The 21,463-nt window shown below is 47.0% G+C and overlaps 1 protein-coding gene across 3 annotated transcripts in view; it reads right to left on the reverse strand.

Moving 5' to 3' along the window:
- Positions 1-21,463, reverse strand: part of LOC139750827 (transcription factor AP-2-epsilon-like) — a 313,622-nt gene that overhangs the window by 48,843 nt on the left and 243,316 nt on the right. The window lies entirely within an intron of this gene.

Consider the following 21,463-nt stretch of genomic DNA (forward strand, 5'->3'; position numbering starts at 1 on the left):
TCACTCAACACAGAAAAACAAGAACAGAGTACATATAAAATCGAAATATATACGCTTAACTGGAATATCTGCTGGGGGGAAAAAATATTGCAACTTATTATGAGCATTGGAATGTAACAGAGTCCTGAGGCCAACAGGAAGTCGTGCTCAAGAAGGTCTCTCAGTCCTCCGGCAGGCACTGATCAAGACAGGGTGGTCGCTGGAAGGCATTTGAAAGGCACTACTCAATACAGGGAGGCCGCTAGATGGGTTCAGACGAAGATACCACTGAGTCACGGGTCCAGACGAAGAAGCCGAAGGACAGCTCGGGTCCAGACGAAGAGGCCGAAGGACAGCATGGGTCAAGACGGAAAGGCCGTTGAAAGAAAATGGTCCAGATAAGGAGGCCACTGGAAGGCACTGGTCAAAACACAGGGTTGCTGCTGGAAAGCTTGGGTCTTGAAGGGGAGGCCATTGGATGGGAGTGGTCAAGAGAGAGAGAGAGAGAGAGAGAGAGAGAGAGAAGCCGCTGGAAGGCGCGGGTGTAGACGAAGCTTCTGGTAGTCCTCTGGCAGACGCTGGTCAAGAAGGGGAAGCTGCTAAAAATTAACTTCGTTCTCTCGCCGGAGCCCGTCCAGACAACCATGATGGCTATGGACGACTCGTCATTTTCGAGAATGTGGCCAATATAATAAAAAATAAGTGAAAGACGGGAAAAAAAATCAGTTTCAGAATTCTCCAAATTCGGGTATCAGGTCGCGATTCCGGAACTTTTTGTTCATATGTGTAAAAATCATAACCACTTCATGCTGTAAGTCACGTTCGCCGTAGCAGTAAATTTTCTCAACTTTTTGCGGCAGCGTCGTTGTGGAGCCGCCAGATGTGAGAGGCAGGAGAGAAGGAGACCTCCGACCGTATGACTTCCTCAAGAACGACCATATGTAATGACGACTTAAGTTTCATAGTTCCAAGTGCATAAAGGTGATTCAACTTGAGGGAATACATGGACGATCAGCTACAGACAGTGTGGCGGTGGACAGCGATAGCGTGCCAGGAGGCGTCCATGCGCACACAGAAATAGTGCGCACACAGAAATAGTGTCCAGACATCGGAAGCTAAGTGATGAACATCGGTAGCCAGATACTGTCGGATGCGGGCGAACATTCGTAGCCGAAGCCAGGAAAATGGACGGGCATTAGTGGCCACGGCGGAGTCGGGCAACCGTATCCAGGGCGGGGCCGGGCAACCGTAGTTAGGGCGGGGCTGGGTAGCCAGAGCCAGGGCGGGGCTGGGCAACCAAAGCCAACACGGGGCTAGGTAGTCCAAGCCAGCCAGGGGGGCGGCCTTTGGCGAGAAGGCTGGTCTCTACGGGGGATCTGGTTGGGCATGAGACCACAGATTCCTGGCGCCATTGTCTCCTGCTTGTATATGCAGCCTCTACCCGCACCTCTCTTTGTGCCTCCTAAATTAACTACGGCCTTTTCGTGGTCTTTGTGTACCGTAAATGCACGGAAGATTAATGATCGTGAGGAGCCTCCGAGAGAAGCCGTAACGTGGGTCCAAGAGGGTCAAGTGGAGGTTCGCTGGACGTCAGCATCGGAGCTCAGCTTCTCTCGACCTGGCACCCACAGGGATCTCAGCTTCATTCAGAACACCCACTGACAGTCTCTCTCAGTAAGAGACTCGTAAGTCAAAACAGAAATTGTATCAAATGTAAAACGCAATAAGTAATGAACTCATTATGTCGGTTAAATATTACTCAGTAACCTATTGGATATGATGTAATCTCTCGGCTGTGTGTGATAAGCACATATAAATCTCAAAACACAGATCAAACCTCAGCAAGTAAATGAAAATGAACGAACAGCTTCCGCATCTAGCCGGGTGACAGGGTCAAAACACCTACGGCTAATTACCACGGAACAACACTCGCAGGGTGCAGACCTGGGCCACTACTTTACGTACACTTAGTAACGAACGGAATGAGCCGTGGTTCCTACTATGGATGCAGGAGGGATCCAATCGGGGGTTTCAGCGACGGGTGCAGGAGGGACGTTTCATAAGGTGCACGAGGTCCAGAGGCCCTGGCCACAGCGGTCCCGTGTCCTCCAGCTACGCCACCCATGAAGGCACGCCGTTCCTTCCACGCCGTCGTAGCACCAGGCTCCCCTGGGCTTTATGTTAAGTAGTCTCATACGCCAGGAGTGCGAGGCTCCCCGCCACAGGATACGTCGCCGTGCATGACAAGAACTGCAATTTCGCTCTCAAGATAAGAGAGTAATAGCGCGTGTGTGTTCTCCTGATGGCCACACGAGCCGCGCGTCCCTCTCCTCCCTCCCCTCACCAGAACAGGTGCACGTAGTCCTCATGCTGCTACATGAGGGCGTAGGATTCCACGCTCACCTAGCACCGTCATGCCTCGCTAGTAGGAGTCACAGGTTACCAGTCGAGGTCACAGTTCACCTGACGGGCACACCGTCCATCGTGTGACCTTCGCTTACCTCATCACTGTTGACCTGGAGGTGTCACGATTTGACCTGACGGCGTAATGGCTGCCTTGGAGGTAGCATGGTTGACCTAGTTTTGTCACAATTGACCTAGCATCCTTACGGTTGACCTGTTAGTGTCACTGCTGATCTGCTGGGGGTCACAGATCACCAAGGGTCGTCAAGTTTCACTTACATTTGCCTTAATTCACCTCCTTGGGGGTTACAGCTTCATCTGAAAGGATCATGCTTCGCAGGTATGGAGAGGTAGCCAAATAGGCACTATTTTCAGTGTGAGTGAGGGAGCGTAGAGTGCGTGAGAGGAAGATGGGACTGGGGGCAGCGTGAGGGAGAGTTCGAACAAGCAGTGTGTGGATGAAAAGCCGATAGAAAGGGTGAGTAAAAGTAGGCAGAGGGAGAGTGAAGGAGAGAGGGAATGAGAGGTTACAGTGTGGCAGGGGAGTTTTAAGAGGAGAGAGTGGAAGAAGGGTGTGTGAGGGGAAGGAAGAGTGGCCAGAGGGGCGGAAGTGTAATAAATGTAAGGAATGCCACCATCACTGACCCTGAACGCCACCATTACTATCCCGGGACGCCACCATCACTGGCCTTGAACGCCACCATCACTTGATCTGAACGCCACCATCACTCGATCTGAAAGCCACCATCATTGGACCTGAACGGCACCATCACTCGATCTGAAAGCCACCATCACTCGATATGAACGCCACCATCACTGGCCTTGAACGCCATCGTCACTCGATCTGAACGCCACCATCACTGGACCTGAACCCTAACATCACTGGATCAGAACAGAACCATCACTGGACCTGAACGCTAACATCATTGGATCTGAACGCAACCATCACTGGACCTGGACGTCAATCGCAGAGATATGGTTCTACCTCAGGGACCTTGGACACACATACACACACACACACCACTTCCACATACAGTGCTCAATAAAGTGGACCACACTATCCACGAACTACAGCAGCTCTGGACTGTAAGAATTACGGATTGCCCAACCCACTGACGACACAATGGCCATGGCCTACAGCAGCCATCCACTACAGTAGCCACGAACTATATGTTGACCACCTACTACGTCAGTCACGGCCCGCGGAACCTACGAGCTACAACAGTAAAAGAGAACACGGAGGCCACAGCATTAGCAACTGAGGACCCGGAGTACCGCCGAAACCCTCCTCCCTCCTACACCTGCAGATCTCCCTCCTCACCCTCACCCTCCATCACCACACCTGCCAAATCATGCGGTCGTCAGTGTTCTGATCCGCCTCTACTCTCATCGTGCTGCCTTCACGAGATCTTACTCCTCCGTGAATATCACCAACACTCCCACTCTAGTTAAGTGTATTCCTCGCACTCATCTCCACCACAAGCGCCATCACCCGTCATAAAGGCGTATGATAGCACCGGGTGATGTGTGTGTGTGTGTGTGTGTGTGTGTGTGTGTGAGCCAAGTGGGGTCCAGGGAGGAGCGTGGAGGCGAGGTCCTGCACAAAACACTACCTCTCTCACCATTATCTAAACACCATCTCCCTCGCCATTATTTATGAAGCACCTGATAAATCCCCCCCCATTTAAATTAGGGTTACCGGAGTTCCCGAAGCCCTGGAGCTTGCATATGAAATCCTATTATAATTCTCTCTCTCTCTCTCTCTCTCTCTCTCTCTCTCTCTCTCTCTCTCTCTCTCTCGGCTTTCCGTCAGAAAACAGGGTCGACCGAAATGAATCACGACTTAACAATCATAATTCATTGCCATCTGTATTGCGAAATATATCATGGCTATCATCACCATACATCATTATCACCTTGACCACTGCCTCGTTATCATCGTAATTACCCTAATCACCACGAGTGTGTGTGTGTGTGTGTGTGTGCCACCACCTTTTCAAAAAACCTTATACTTCACGAGTGAGCCTACGAGTATCTGTGACGGTACAGATAAAGTATCTGTCTCGTTACAGATACTCGTATAACACCTCAGCACCAAGGTTCGTTCTACGGTGAGACAATACACCTTGTGCTGTGATGTGAGGAATGGGCAGTGGTATTCTATTACTCTGAGGAACGGAAAATTATTCTAATATTATTTCATGATGAATGGAGGTAATATATGATATCAATAGGTATAATAGGATTATATGATAATAATAATGATAATAATAAGGATAATAATAATGATAATAATAATAATAATAATAATTATAATAATAATAATAATGATAATAATAATAATAATAAAACAGGTCCCCTATCCCACTTTCTCTATACGATACCACAGGACGATATTTACGACACCATACGGGTATATCTATGATACCATACAACGATATTCATGATATCGCACGACGATGCTTATGATACCATACAACGATATAAGATACGGCACGACGATATTTACGATACCGTGCAGCGATATCTATGACACCGTGCGACCATATTTGCGATACCGTGCAGCGATGTCTACGACACCGTGCGACCATATTTACGATCCCACACGACAGAAACTTGAAGACCACAAACTACTCTTGATTCACCTGGCTTTCAATCCACCGCCAGCACAGAGGTCGTGGCATAGGCACGACGGAGATAACGTATATTAAGACAGTTTCAGAAATCGCTTGGTCGTGTGGTCGTCAACAGCTGGCTGATTGACATTATACAGTGTGTAGCAAGAGATCATCCATTAATGAGGCAGTTTAAGTGTGTGTGTGTGTGTGTGTGTGTGTGTGTGTGTGTGTGTGTGTGTGTGTGTGTGTGTGTGTGTGTGTGCTTGCTGGGCCATAATACGTGTTGGTTGGTCACGCCGAAGAAGTTCAATTTTGGGTCCCCCGTCGCAGCGAGGGAGACAGGGAGAGAGGAGGCCAGCGATGCCCGAGTATCGTCGTAAGGCATCGTCCAACGACGATCAGCGGGGACTGACGAAGGGAAGGGTAAGGGTTGAGGGGCAACGGAAGGGTAAGGGGTGAGGGGCAACGGAAGGGTAGGGGTGAGGGGCAACGGAAGGGTAGGGGTGAGGGGCAAAAACATGAGTTTTAAGAGAGGGCGTTGGGGATGGGGGGGGGGGAGTTATTTAAATTGAGAAGAGTGAGAGGAATAAAGGAGATGATTTATATGTGGGAGACTGAGTGTGCTGTGGTGGCGAATATGTACATCGGGAGTGTGAGTGAGCGATTGAGCCGGGGGAGGGGGGGGGATAGCAAAGTGAGAGTGGGAGCGCATGACAAGGGCATCAGAGAGTGGTGGTGGGGGGTTCAGAAAGTAGGGAAGTTAGGGTGTAAGTGGGTTCGTGGGGTGGGGGGTGAGAAAGGGTAGAGGGCAATGGAAGCTAGGGTAATGGGAAGCCAGGGAGTAGAGGGGTCAGAGAGGAAGGGGGAGGAGAGAACACAGGTCAGAGAGTAGTTGGGGTCAACGACCAGGGGGTCAGAGAGTAGGGGGGGGGGTCAGAAATTAGAAGAGGTCTAAAAGGTCATAGAGTAAGAAAGGTCTGAGAATAAGGGAGGTCTGAAAATGGGGGAAGGTCAGAAAGTGACGGGAAAACATGGAAAATAACAATTAAAACAAGAACACTGAACGGTAGGGAACCATATGGTAAGAAAGCGGTACAGTGTGGGACGGTGCGTGGGTCCTGCCCGAGCGATGGGACAGATGGCTGGCACATGAGGAGGGTGGAGGTGATTGGTGGTACAAGATGAGGGTCTTTGGCACAAGAGGGTGATGGCTGGAATACATGGTACAGCAGAAAAGTGGCTGTGGCAAGAGGAGGACGGCCGGGACACGGAATACGATGGCTGGGACAAGACACAGGGGACAGATGGGATGAGACAGAAGATGGTTGGGACTAGACACATAGGATGGCTGGGACGAGACACAGGGGACAGATGGGATGAGACAGAAGATGGCTGGGACTAGACACATAGGATGGCTGGGACGAGACACAGAGGATAGTTGGGACAAGACAAAGAGGATGACAGGGACGAGACACATAGGATGGCTGGGACGAGACACACAGGATGGCTGGGACGAGACAAAAGATGGCTGGAACTGGAGGAAAATTGATGACCAAGACAAAGAGGAAACTTGTAACACGTAAGAAGCTTAATGGGACGAGACCAGAGGAAACGACCGAAGCGAGAGGGAAGGAGGGTTGTCGTCGCGGGAAGCGGGGACAGGGAGAGGGAGGGAGAGGAGGCCAGGGGAACGAGAAAGGCAGAGGGAGGGAGGGGATCATAGCGTGCAGGGGGGCGGCCGCTCTGCAAAGGTCACAGGTGTCGAGCTGAGGAGGTAATACTCCATTTCCTGTGGGAGGTGCGGGTGTAGGAGGAGCGCCTCAGTACAGTCCAGCATCCTCCTCCTCACGTCCCACTCCCTACTCCTCCTCCTCATGTCCCACTTCCTCCTCCTCCCCATGTTCCACTCCCTCCTCCTACTCATGTCCCACTCCTTCCTCCTCCTCCTCATGTCCCATTCCCTCTTCATGTCCCACTCTTTCCCCCAATCCTGCAGTTCCATTCCTTCCTCCCCCTCATGTACCACTCATGTACGTCCTCATTTTCCTCCAAACCACTTCGAGTCACACTCTTTCCTCCTCCTTATAGTCCACTCTTTTCCTCCCTCCTCATAATCCCAATCCCTCCTCCTCCTGGTGTTCCCCACCCACTGCAAGTGGATTTCAGCATTAATATAAATCCCTCGGTAGGTTATCCTGGCTCCTCCACCCTTCTGCCTCCCCCCGGCCGAGCTGTTATCCTTGTACGTTCCAAGAACCCCCTCCCCTTCCCCGAGCACCCCTTCCCCTTCCCCGAGCACCCCTTCCCCCCGTGCACCACTTCCCCTTCACCTAACAACCCCACACTAACTCCCCTTCTCCTAGCGCACCCCCGCACAAACTCCCCTTCCTTAACGCAACCCGGGATTTCCCTCCCCTTCCCCTTGGCGCACCTCCTTTCCCCCTTCCCCCCCCCCAACACCACCTCCGAACCCCCTACCTCAACCCTTCTCGACACCTGACGCTAAAGAGGCGGATCCCACCTCATCTCCCTTTCCGGTGCGGCCGAGGCTTGTCACGTAACTAGAACAAACTCGTTCCTTTGTGCTCCTTGACCTTACTCAACCCCAAGAAGAACCTCACTAACATATCAGGCATTGCCTCCCCCTCCTCACCAGTGTGAATGGTAATGACTATAACCAAAGATCGCTTCTGGATCTCTCTGTCGGACCACTCTGTTCCCCTATAGCATCATAGGACAAAGAGATATGTCCCGGGAAGCGAGTATGCGAGACGAGCTGTTATACTAAACGCAATGTCGCTCGGATGGTCACCACAGCGGCCAACAATGACGAAGACGAGATCAATAACCATTACAATAATGACAATTTTGAGGGCGATAACAAGCGTCACAAACATGAAAATGACGATGGTGACATCATCAACCATTACAATAATGACTGACGATGATAACGAACCGTTACCAAAAATGATGAAATCAACAACCATCACAAAAAAATAAACGACATAAACTAGACCAATTAAATGAATGACAATGAGGACGACATCGAAATCCATTACAAAAATGACATTGACGGCGACAGGAAGCCAAAACTCCTGGTACAACAAGAGTGGCGTCTGGCTTTCCACTACACTGACCATCACCGACTCGGAGGGGGGGGGGGGGGGGGGGGACTGTCGCTTACTTGTTTTCCCTGTACCCAAAGGCCGGCCGCCATCTGACCCACGACTAGTTCAACGCACAACAGTTTTACCACGTAATCCCACTAAATACCAAAACATCTAACCCACAAGCCACTAATACAACAAAAACTACACGTCCCATAATCCAATCATAATAAAACATCATACCTACCAACCACCAGACTTAAGTGAAAAAAAAATGAAAAATAGACTTCCATCGACATCACAACCCTGAGACAGATTTTCCCCCGAGCGAAAATCTCTGTCCCTTGAAAGCGGTCAGCATGGGCATGAAGGTCGCAGACAACAGGTACTCCCTGGTGGGGACAACAGCGACAACTAGCCGAACCATAGGCCCACAAAAGGCGCTGGTGTAGCCGTGAAAACCGCCGTGAGTGGCCTCTTGCCGCAGTCGGCCTCAACACAAGGCGTAATTAACTTGCTTCCCGCCAATTGCCAAATCGTATTTCACTTCCCCCATTTTTTCAATATGTCTTATCTACCACTTTCTGGGAAATAATAAATGTGATATAGATTATCTAAGGTTAAACATCTATGCAGGAAAATAATGATGATATGAATGTTATATCTTAGATATTATCTATATTTATTGACTAATCGGCACTCTTTCTCCAACTACCCCCACGGAACAGGTGTTTGCCGATTCGTAGGCCAAGGCTGATACACGAGCTGTTATAAAGCGTAAATGTCCATCGCAAGTATAATACATAAGTGCAACTCTTAGAAGTACTGCAACGCACGGCCCATTACTTGTCTGCCACATGCTGCCACAAATACTTGTGATATTACCTCTCAACGTTAGCCTTGAGGACTCGGGCCCTAAATCAAAACAATACCATCGTCCGATTCCTTGGCCGACTGACTTCAGCGGGTGATGGTTTCGTAACGCCTTACACACTTGGTTCCTCAGACTAGAAGGTTGCGGCGGTCAAGGAAAAAAAAAGAAAGAAAAAAAAAACTTATTGTACGCGTGAGCGATTATGGGATGTGGTTTAAGATCAGCGGTAGAACGAAGACAACTGGCCCACGCACGGATTCGAACATCAAACGTTCATCCCTTACCAGGTCCAATTAAAAGTCAGGCATAAGGCACCTCGGGGATAGTAGGGATAGAGAATGAGAGACCTTTAAATGTACTTACGACTAGCGCGTAGCGCTCATCACAGGAAAATCTAGAGTGACGAGAACGAGTCGTGCAATGAGTTGCGTGTTGTCAACATGAAAAAAAAAAAGAAGTTACGAGTGAGACGGAGAGATTATAGATACCTGTGGATTGAATGCCAGCAGACCACGTGTGGGAGAGACAAGACAGCTACCTGGGTTTTAAGGGAATAAAACTTGACGGCCAGTGAAGTGCAGGCTCACTGTTCGGCCATCACTATAATAACCCTCCCGATACCCAGGCGGGTAGTACCGGGAGAGAGAGAGAGAGAGAGAGAGAGAGAGAGAGAGAGAGAGAGAGAGAGAGAGAGAGAGAGAGAGAGAGAGAGAGAGAGAGACTGTCCACAAGGTCCTGTCAACTCAGCAGCGCGTCTGGAAGAGAGGGAAGTCTCCAAAGCCTCAGCCAGCGATGCAGTCCGTTCAGTTTCGTCTCGAGGGAAACCTGGCGAAGACTCATCATTGTCATCATCATCATCATCATCATCACACCCGGTTATGAGAATGACGGCGCACTAACAGAGCCACTGGGATGCCTGACACCTCTGCATGACGCCGGGGCGCATGACTGTGTCTGTCTGAGCGACGAAGGTCGGCGGGAGAACACGCCCGATAACTACACCAGCCAAAACACACCTAAGGAACACTATGAACACTAAAGAACACGAGCACAAAGAAAAGCATATTCACCCCAGTGTGAAGTCTACACATATCAATGAGACATTCTTAAGTTTACTATTTGCTATACAAGACGAACTGATGCGCCTGCGCATTGGAAAACAAGTAAAAGGAAAACAAAATGGAAAATAAGTAAGTACTGGAGAAAAAAAAAAAAAGATGACAAGTTAAACTACTCCACGCAGCTTCAACTGCCTCAGGAGCCATAATCATACAACTCCCCCCCCCCCTCCCCACCTCTTCCGACCCCACGTAGAACGACCCCCACATCCCCCAACCACAAGCAGCATGACCCGCCCCCCACCCACACCTCCATCCAACCCCAGGAAGCACAACCCCCCCCACCCCGCGCCCACCAACCCACGCCCCCTCCACCACCACCACCATCATCCGTTTCAGGGTCTCTGCCTCGCCACTGACCTCACTCATCTACCCAGACGTCATTTCTTTGAAACACACACATACACACACACACACACACACACACACACACACACACACACACACACACACACACACAATAGTGATGGTGGCAAAACTGTCAACTGTGAACGCTGACAGCATGCGAATGTTCAAAATGCTGAATGATAGAGAAAGATTAAGAGATGGGGGTCTCACGAGGGTAAAACTGCCTCCCCGTACACTACAAACAGGTAATCCCTCTATGTCTCTCTACCTCTCTCACGTACACACACACACACACACACACACACACACACACACACACACACAAAGTAAAGGGATGATCTGATCACAGCCTTTACGTCTTTCAACCAGATTTACGACGGAGAGAACGACCAATTCTTTGAAAGATACGAGGATGGAACAACCAAAGGCCGTAACATGAAACTGACTTGGGAGCTTGTTGGATAAAGGACGTAAAGAAATATTCTTACAGAACATGAGATGAATGGAATAAACCGAATGAGAATGTAGTAATCGTGGACAGCAAACAGACGTTTAAAAAAGTAAACCATAACACTGAATATTCGAGAGATGGGGGCCTTATGATTGTAAAATCCTTTTACTTCCAGAACAAATAGATGATTATAAACTCGCACACATCAGAAGAGTAAAGAATGACTTAAGGTGGCACCAAATGAACTTGAGAAAGCTTAAAAAGCTATTCTGATACAATACGTAGCTAGTCCAACTCATCTCGAGTAAACGCAAAGTCAAGAGGATGCGACACATCGAAGCTATTCGTTAACACGTTTAAAACTATGACTATATTTTTCTCAAGGTTGATCACCGAAGTTGAGGAAGAAGTACAGAGAACTAACGGAGAAGGTTTAGAAATGGGGAGATACACAGGCGGGTAGTACCGGGAGAGAGAGAGAGAGAGAGAGAGAGAGAGAGAGAGAGAGAGAGAGAGAGAGAGAGAGAGAGAGAGAGAGTTAAGGGAGCTGAGTCTCAGTAAATTTGCCTATCATGGAAAAGAGAGAAGTAAGTGTAGAAATATTGATCACAGCCTTCACGCTTATGAACCAATGTGATACCAAAAGTGAAAACTTATTCGAAAATTGCATGAATTTTGGTATTAATATTAGAGAAATATATTTGTTGGAAAATCTCATCAATACATTATTTCGGGGTCATCAATGCCTATCATCAATTCTTTACTTGATCATGATTTTCAAACATTTTGTGACCACTGGCTTCATATTTAGTGATTACCTGTTGGCTCGAGGAAGTATTGACAAACTTTCCACGATTATTTCAAGGATAGAAGAGCCTTATTAAGCTACATTTCAATCAAAAAAAAAAAAAAGAATGGCTGAAAAGTACACGAATCCTATCACTTGCAATTATTGGTATTTTAAACTGGGAAAGAAATTATCTTGAAAACCTCAGTCTAATGACTGTTGTTAATTAATTCAAATCTAAGGTTAACATACTTGTTATGGCTCTTTAATTATTATACTTAATGCTTTCACTGATCATTATTATCATATTAACATTTTGTGATCATCATTCACTTCATCTTTACTGGGTATCTGTAGGCAAGTGGAAGTGGTATGACATTTTTTGAGGATATTTCAGTATAAAAAAGCCTTATTAAGCTATGTTACAATTTTCAAACAAAATGTTTTTCGGCTAAAAAAAAAAAAAATAGTGCATGCAATTTTTGATATTTTTCTCAAGGAAATGAATTTGCTTGAAACCCTCGGTATAAGGACAACTTTTCATGATAAATAAGAATGTAGGATTGAAATACCGCTTATGAGTCATTAATGCCAATAATTAACTCAGTAACTGATGACAATCATAATAAATTTTGTGATTATTCGCTTCATACTTAGTGGGTGTCTCTGGGCTGGGGGGAGCAATATGACGTAGTTATTTTTTCGTTATATTTCAATTTTCAAACAAACGGTCCTTTAATATTTTTCTCAAAAAAAAAATTTATTTGTTTAAAAACCTCAGTATTAGGGCTATTCATCATGATGAATACGAATCTAGTGTTGAACTACTGTTTAGGAGTCATTAATACCTACAAATTACCTCTGTCATTGATTATATTTACATTACATTTTTTGATCACTTGTCTCATATCTAATAGGTATCGTTAGGCTCAAGGAAGCTATAAGACATATTTTTCATGTCTATTTAAAGTACAGAAGCGCCTTATTATGTTATATTTCAATTCTCAGGCAAGAAAATACCCTGCTATTTTCCGTATTTTTCTGAAAAAAAAATCCATTTCCTTAAAAGCCTCAATATGAGGAATTTTTATCATGATGAATACGATTCTAGGGTTGAAATATTGCTTAGGCGTCATTAATACCTGTAATTAATTACCTCTTTAAATGAGTATTATTACAACACATTTTATGATCATTCGCCTCATATTCAAGGGACATGTTTAGGTTTGAGGAAGTAATGACACATATTTTTCATGATTATTTGCAGTACAGGAGCGCCATATTACACTATATTTCAACTATCAAACAAAAAAAATTTTTTTGGTAAAAAACTGAACTGTTACCTGCAATTTTTGCTACTTTTCACAGAAAAATGGATTTATTTTAAGAATTCATTATAAGAAGTATTTTTCATGCAGAATACAAATCTGGGGTTACAATATTGGTTGGTCGTCTTTAAGACCTTTAAGTTGTTAAACTAAGTCGCTTTTAAAGTACCATCTGACCATGTGCATTTACTGGGTTAAGTATTGGTAACTCAGACCATTATGATATATTTTCCATCTTCATTTCAAGTATAGCAGTGTTTCAATATCATGTGTTTCAATTTTGAAACAAAAAAAAAAAAGTTTTTGGAGCTAAAAAAAATACCGTGAACTATTACCTGCAATTTTTGGTACTTAGATTTCCTATAAAATCTCATATATTCATTATAAGTATTTTTCATGCTGAATACAAATTTGGGGTTGAAATATCGTTTGGTCGTCATTATCACCTTTAAGTAAGCTGCTAAATAAAGTCAACTTCAAAGTATCACCTGCTCATTTGCATCATATTTACTGCAATTTTTTGGTGTTTTTCTCAATAAATAAATTTGCTTGTAAATCTCAGTATAAGGGCTGTTTTCCATGATGAATACGAACCTAGCGTTAAAATATTCCTTGTGGGTCATTAATACCTATAAACTACCTCTGTAATTGATACTTTACATTTTGTGATCATTCGCTTCAATATTCAATGGGTATGTTTAGGCTCAAGGAAGCAATGACGTATTTTTCAAAATTATTTGTAGTATAGAGGCGCTTTACCGCACTATGGTTCCATTTTGAAACAAATGAGTCAAGCGAAACATATGTATGGAGAAAGGAACAATGACAGTCGATTTAAAGCTACGCTATACGTATAAATAACGCTTTGGCCCAAATGAAGATGTGAATCATGTGAATTTAAAAGTTTGTAGGGACGCTATATGTCTCAGACTAAAGAAAAATATGGGAAAGGTCCAACCAAACCATGAAGAAATGACGTACACTTCACCGTTTATAATAAATAAAGTACCTGAAATTCTGAGATGGTATCTACAACTTGCATTTGGCAGATTAATTTTACGGTATAGAAGGACTGTGAGTATACAGACGAAACCAACTTTAGAACAATTCATTTAGGAAAATGATCTACAAAGACGCCTTGTGACCTTCGTGACCTCTTTGCGTGGGGTGCACAATAAACTTGTCGCTGATAGCGGGGGGGAAAAAATACCAGGATACAGGTGGAAAGAAAGGAACTGTCTGGTTAGAATACTGAACATGTACGAAAGACCAGCGCCCCGACTCCCCTCCCTCCTCTTCTCATATAACGGTGGCCATATAAACAAATTGCCCTTAAAATAACGTTCAAAAATTACTCGCTAACTGTATAGAAGTTCATATCAAGTAAAATAAATTAAACAAATAAATGTCCAAACAGAATTACATGTACGAAACAATCGAGAGAAATAATCTGAAAATGTTCACCCTCACAAACACACATCCACCAAGGGTGAAGAGGAGTTGGTAGGATCACTCCGGCCCAGCGCGTCCAAATCCCCCTCAGGAGACGCTTAATCTAAAGAAACTCCCAAGCTAGTCAGTGTCTTCCCGCGCGCGGGCAACTTCCATCCGTATGACCCTCTGCTACTAGACTCAAACTTCTCTGTGGCTATCGGGAGGAAGTTGAATAATAATGTGATGTATTATTTAGTCTTTTATGTTTATTCTGATGCACTGTGTGGGTGGGGTAATGTACTATTAACTCCCCGAGTGAGACTGTGCGACCAATGGGCATGACGGTACGATGCATGAACACGATGTTACGACGCTTGGGTAAGAATGGCGTGGCATTTGACCTGACCCTAGTTAGTCAGGTCGAGGGCTATCCATTCATACCCAGTGGTCGTAGCGTTGTGGAGAGAGAGAGAGAGAGAGAGAGAGAGAGAGAGAGAGAGAGAGAGAGAGAGAGAGAGAGAGAGAGAGAGAGAGAGAGGTGCCTTTAACTAGAATTTGCCAAGAGGCAGACCTAGCGCGTAGTGCTCACCGCAGGAAAATGTACAGTTCAGAATAACGAGTCGCCTGTGTTTTCGAGTGTCATGTGTGGGATGGATTGTGTGTGTGTGTGTGTGTGTGTGTGTGTGTGTGTGTGTGTGTGTGTGTGTGTGTGTGTGATCTGAATGCTTGTGGGTGAGGCAGGAAGAAAGAACAGAGACCTGTGCCGAAGAGGGGAACTCGATAGCCACTAAAGAACGGCAAGAGAGAGAGAGAGAGAGAGAGAGAGAGAGAGAGAGAGAGAGAGAGAGAGAGAGAGAGAGAGAGAGAGAGAGACCAATATCCCAGCAGATCCATTAGCGACATCACTGGGTTGAAAAAAAAAAGTTCATTACAATGATGGGTGGCGATCGTTAACAAAATCACCCGTGTCCCGGGCACGTTCTGTATCTTGCTCCTCTTATCCCCAACAGACATCTTTAACCCTTTCATTATATAACAACATGACAACTACGTTATACACACACACACACACACACACACACATATATATATATATTCTTTCTTTTTCATACTATTCGCCATTTCCCGCGTTAGCAAGGGAGCGCTAAGAACAGAGGACTGGGCCTCCGAGGGAACATCCTCACCCCCCCCTCTATTCCTTCTTTTGGAGAACATAAAAAAAAAAGAGAGGGGAGGATTTCCAGCCCCCCGCTCCATACATACATACACACACACACACACACACATATATATATATATATATATATATATATATATATATATATATATATATATATATATATATATATATATATATATATATGTCCCTGGGGATAGGGGACAAAGAATACTTCCCACGTATTCCCTGCGTGTCGTAAAAGGCGACTAAAAGGGGAGGGAGCGGGGGGCTGGAAATCCTCCCCTCTCGTTTTTTTTTTTAATTTTCCAAACGAAGGAACAGAGAATTGGGCCAGGTGAGGGTATTCCCTCAAAGGCCCAGTCCTCTGTTCTTCACGCTACCTCGCTAATGCGGGAAATGGCGAACAGTTTGAAAGAAAGAAGATATATATATATATATATATATATATATATATATATATATATATATATATATATATATATATATATATATATATTTCTTTTTTTCCAAAAGACGGAACAGAGAAGGGGGCCATGTGAGGTTATTCCCTCAAAGGCCCAGTCCTCTGTTCTTAACGCTACCTCGCTAATGCGGGAAATGGCGCATGTCAACGGATAATGGCTCAGGAAAAAAAAAAATCTAGACAGAGCAAGCAAACCAGAGATTACAACAGGAACTTACGCGAGACACTTGTTAGAAAGCGTGTAGAGAAGTCCTTCTATAACATGGGACATGAGGATGACTGGAATAAGACAAGAGTTATGAGGCAGTAGAGAATGTTCAAGAGATGGGGCCCCGCCAGTGTCAAACTCCCTCTCCGTACAGCACAATAGGTAATTACAAACACACACGAACACCTACAATTAAGAAAGGGAAACTCACAAACAACAATTCCTTGACCAGTCAAGATAATAAGCAAACGAAGACATAACCAGATGCATAAAAAAAAAAGATGTCCAGTAAGAACATTAATATAAGGAAGGACAAGAAATGCGCGCCCACGCACCCACACTCGCCAACAACTCTCCTCGCCCCTTGAACTTGACTGCCGTCGTGCCGCTGGGTCAAGAGGTCACAGGCGGCACTGCGACCTTGACCCTGAGGATGCCCCCTCCCTCTCTTCCCCACACCTCCTCGCGTCTCCCTGATCTTGAACTCATTGTTCCACGACTCCAATTTCTTCCACTTTTCCCCAACACGAACACTTTCAATCTCCCACACAACCCAAACGTCTCTCCACCTTCGTCTCCAATCACTCCAGTGACCACGACAGTTTTAAGCATCTCTGGACACGAAAACAATTCCTTTTCTCCTCCTCCTCCTCTAAACTTCTGAAGGTTACATTCCTGGTAGTTTGTCTCTGGGAATGAATCGCATACCTGGGCAGCCATTCATCATGCCAGAGTCTGGCATACCGTGACTGCCCCGTGGCCAAGGATTTGCATACCTCGCCTCCCTGGGTGATGCAAATTCAACCCTCGAACGTGGCAAAGATGATCTCCCTTTCTTCCACCTGCTGCCGGGTCACAGGGGTCAGCCTGGTGGGCCGCAGACTTCGGGGGACTCGACCTTCGAGAGAGAGAGTGTATATGTATGACCCTAAGGTCACAGAGGGCAAGACTGGGGGGGTGGGGTATTGTTTCCAGTGACCTAGAAGGCTGGGAGGAGAGCGACTGAGTCACTGTGTTCCTGCTAGAGCAACCAGGGGTCGTGAGGACCTCCTCTCGGCGTGGTGTGCAACACGCGGGGTCCTGCAGTGAAAATTATCTTCCTCACAACGGCCGTGGCGTTATGTTGTCTTACGGGTGTTCTTAATTACGTTATGGCGTCCAGACTTGCCGCCAAGGTCTTACGCCTTCTTCATTCTGTCCCTGTTATCTCTATCGGGTTTAACTTTGCGTATCTTTACGCTGTTGTTGTTTAACATTATTGATTTTTGTCTAGCGCATCTTCAACGAGCTGTGTCCCGCGTGTCTTGAATGAGCTACGTCTTACGTATCTTTACCATGTCTTGTGTATCATCGGTTCCACACCGGCTCCCTACCGGTATGTCCGGATTCCATCTGATTGACTGGCCGCCCGGATCCTTACCCAAGTAACTGGCGCTGACCAGGAACCGTCACCAACGCGCCACCGACATTATGAATGACGTGCCCAAGTTACCTAATGACCTGTGACCGACCCACGACCTTGAGGAATTTTAGCAGCCAATTTAAACGTCTTTCAGACTAACAGCTGAGAGTAGACTGTACGAAGCTGACATTTTCTTATCTCTACAGACAGTATACCCTACGACGCTGACATACTGCTCTGTGTCTATTTAGTTCTTTAATTCTAAAGTTATTCATGGTCTAGATAAAGTACAAAGAAAAAGAATTTCAGTGAGAGTATGAGTGAAGGGCACATATCTAGGGGTAGGTGGAGGCCAATATAGAGCGTACAGTGCGTACAGTACATGAACATATGAGGGTGACAGGTGGTGCGCGAGTGGGGCCCAGGGACCCAAAGGGACCCCGCTGACAGTAGACTTTATGATGCTGACCTTCTCACTACGTCTGCTGACAACAGACTGCATGGTGCTGCCATCCTCCTCTGACATATGATGTGTAGATGCTCAAACCCGCTCAAGTGACTGCGGACGTACGCACTAAATACTGCTGCTGCGTATACATGCACAGTATAATGACGAGAGGAGGGAGGCGGCGGTGGTCAGCATCAGCCCCACCTGCATGACACCCTCCTGAAGACTTCCCTACACCATCTCCAGTCTAGTCTTACTCACAGCAACCCCTGACGAAAGCGTAAGATGCAGAGGTTCTCTCTCCTGCGTAGGAATTTTCAGCGAGCGCTCACACACGTACGTCATACAAACACGCGAATATTGATGATATCTAGTATCATACAGACACACAAACACACACACACACACAGTCTCTATCCACAAACAATGAATAATTCTTTGCGTCGTTTTAAAAAAAGAAACACTAATTAACAGCAAAGATAGAGAGAAAATATGAACAAATGTTTCCTAAAGTAAGAGTTGTACATTTCCTTTTATTCCAGTTTAAACCCGAGGAAAACAAAAATCCTAAGTATCGTCAACACATTTAAAAATACAGCTGTATTTCATGAGCAGGTGACGAACCCTTGACCTACGTAAATCAACTGTACTGTTATCATCATCACGTCAACAGATGTTCCTCAGCTGCCCGTCACAGGCTTTCCTACCAGCGTTCAGTTCCATCAGCGACGAAGAACTGGCCCAGCGGACCGGTGAGCAGGTGTTGATCCGCTGTGTTGCAACACCCAACCCATGTGGCGGGGGAGGAGGAGGAGGAGGACGTCCTCCCACGCCTCCCCCCGCGGCACCTCAGGGGGGGTGGGGGGGCGGCCCTGGACCACCTGTTGCCTCCGCGCCTCCCCCACTACTTTTGCCTGCGACGCCCTTTGTGCCGCAACCGGACACAGTAACTCACCTCACTACACCGCCGGACACACATACACCATCAACACAGAGACATACTCCACATGAGGATGAGGACATACAACAGGACAGGGCATCGGGGCAGCATAAGTTCCCACCTCGTGTCGCAGATGCGAGAGGGTATCCAGGCTAAGGAACATACCCGCAGCGGTGCGGACACAGTGGAGACACATACAGCAGTTAAAATGAGTCGTGAATCATATTCATGAGTCAACACGGAGCCCGGGTGTTAATGCGGACGTGTTTTCCTTGTGTCAGGAGGTGTGAGGAGCACAGAGGAGAGGAGACACCAACGTTGAACTGCAGCCAAACAAAGAGGGAGGTGAACAACATCGCTACACCAGGGAGTCGTCCGCTTACTACACCCGCCCACCGCTGCATTCACCTCTAGGCCAACCTAGAATGATTGGTATACCAAAAGGCATTAAGAAATCATGAAGTATCTATCAGCCGGGCCCTTCCTCTCCCGATAGTCTCATCCGGCGATCTAAGCTTCCGGGGAGGTTATGTCAACGAGGGTGGTTGACTCTGGGACCTCTTCAGCTGGGTCACTGGCAAGCACAGAGACCAACAACGTAACACAGAGCCCGGTACACATGACCACGGAGCAGGTCAGCTAAAGCTCATCATGAGAGCGTTTACTGGGTCGTGAAGAGAGGAGACAAGTGGGTTTAGGGTTACGGGTGACCAGAGGAGGCTGGGCTCCCCGAGACGGTGTGGGGTGCCAGTTGAAACCCAACGGGGCCCCTGAGATGATGGGGTGAAACCCAGTTTGGCCCCCAAGATGCTGGAGGGTGGCAGCTGAACTCTTATCTACGAGGGATATGAAAGTGCTGAGCCTCACCTCGCTCCATTCCCTCAAACCGCAACTCAGTCTATGAGTTCTTAAGGCAAGGGTGCAAATTTACCCCCGTCTGGCCCGGCTCAGCCCAGCCCGGCCCGGTTCGGCTCGGCCTGCTACAACAAATGGCCCGTAATAACACTGTGAACACCGGCCGGGCCCTCTTTTGCTTATTGGCCATTAATCAAACGGCCGTAGAGCGATCAGCCCCTCTCGCCAGGGTCCGAGCAGTCCCCACTGGAGCAGGTACCAACCCAGAACTCAACCACGGTCCTCCACACACCATCACTCGGGTACACTTCATGTCGTACCGAGCGGACTTACAACCCCTTAAACACAGCGATGCGTCCATAGAGGCACGACGGCACGTCCATTGAGCACGACAGTACGTCCAATGAGGCACGACGGTGAAACCCTTAAGAGCGTCGGTTAGACCCTTGAGCACGGCGGTGTGACCACTGGATATAATGGTGTGACCACTGGATATGATGGCCTGGCCTATGACCCTTATAGATCAGGTTGAGGGCCAGGCTACCATACTGAACAACGCTGCACCGTCATGCTTAAAGGGACTAAGAACAACATTCTCTAAACATACTACGAGGGTATAATGCGCTCCAGCCATACTACACTTGAAGAACGTGTGCCGAGTACATCATACTCTCTAGGTATACCCCATTTCAGAAGTCATGGGGTATAACGCACCAGGAATGGCAAGAGGTCAGCGGTTTCTCGCATGTAATATTTCTTATATGATCTGTTCGAATATACCGTCGCTCTCCAGTTTACCTCATACCATCCTACACTCCAGATATACCAAGAGAATTAAGGCACTGTTCCTCAGACAGAGCCACTGAAGCACTGTTCTTCAGAAAGAACCATCAAGGCACTGTTCTTCAGAAACAACTATTAAGGCGCTGTTCCTCAGACTGAACCATCGAGGCACTGTTCTTCACCTATCATCAGTCCAGGTCACCCTCATTCTGTCGTCAGGTCGGTGATGACGACGACAACGGCGACCTTAACGTCGCCTCAAGCTTCGCGAACGTGTCGTTCCTGCTCGCCGTGAGCGCCATCGAGACTTTCCGTTTTCTTTTTTTCTGGCGTCTTTGTCGTGGGGGTACTTTCCTGAAGACGCTAGGAGATGTCTTTTTCCTCTTCAGTGCACAGTGTCTTCCTGAGGGTGTCTGAGAGTGTCTCAGTGTCTTCTGGGATCTGGGAGGAGGTTCGTGAATGTATGTGGAAAGCGATTCAAGATCCTTCGATGTATGAAAGACTCCGTCGGTGTGTGCCAGAAGATCCCCCCGAGGGCGTTACAGGTGGACCCACACGGAGAGCCACTGTGACGGCCCTGTGAATCAGGGCAACTCCTACCCAAGGGTCACTCAAGGGCCGCACCGTCGTGCTCACGGAGGACAACGTCGTGCTCAAAGAGCCGCACCGTCGTGCTCACGGAGGACAACGTCGTGCTCAAAGGGCCGTACCGTCGTGCCCTGAGAACACACCTTCTT

Source organism: Panulirus ornatus, chromosome 10 (assembly GCF_036320965.1).
Source record: "Panulirus ornatus isolate Po-2019 chromosome 10, ASM3632096v1, whole genome shotgun sequence".
NCBI classification, from domain to species: Eukaryota; Metazoa; Arthropoda; class Malacostraca; order Decapoda; family Palinuridae; genus Panulirus; species Panulirus ornatus.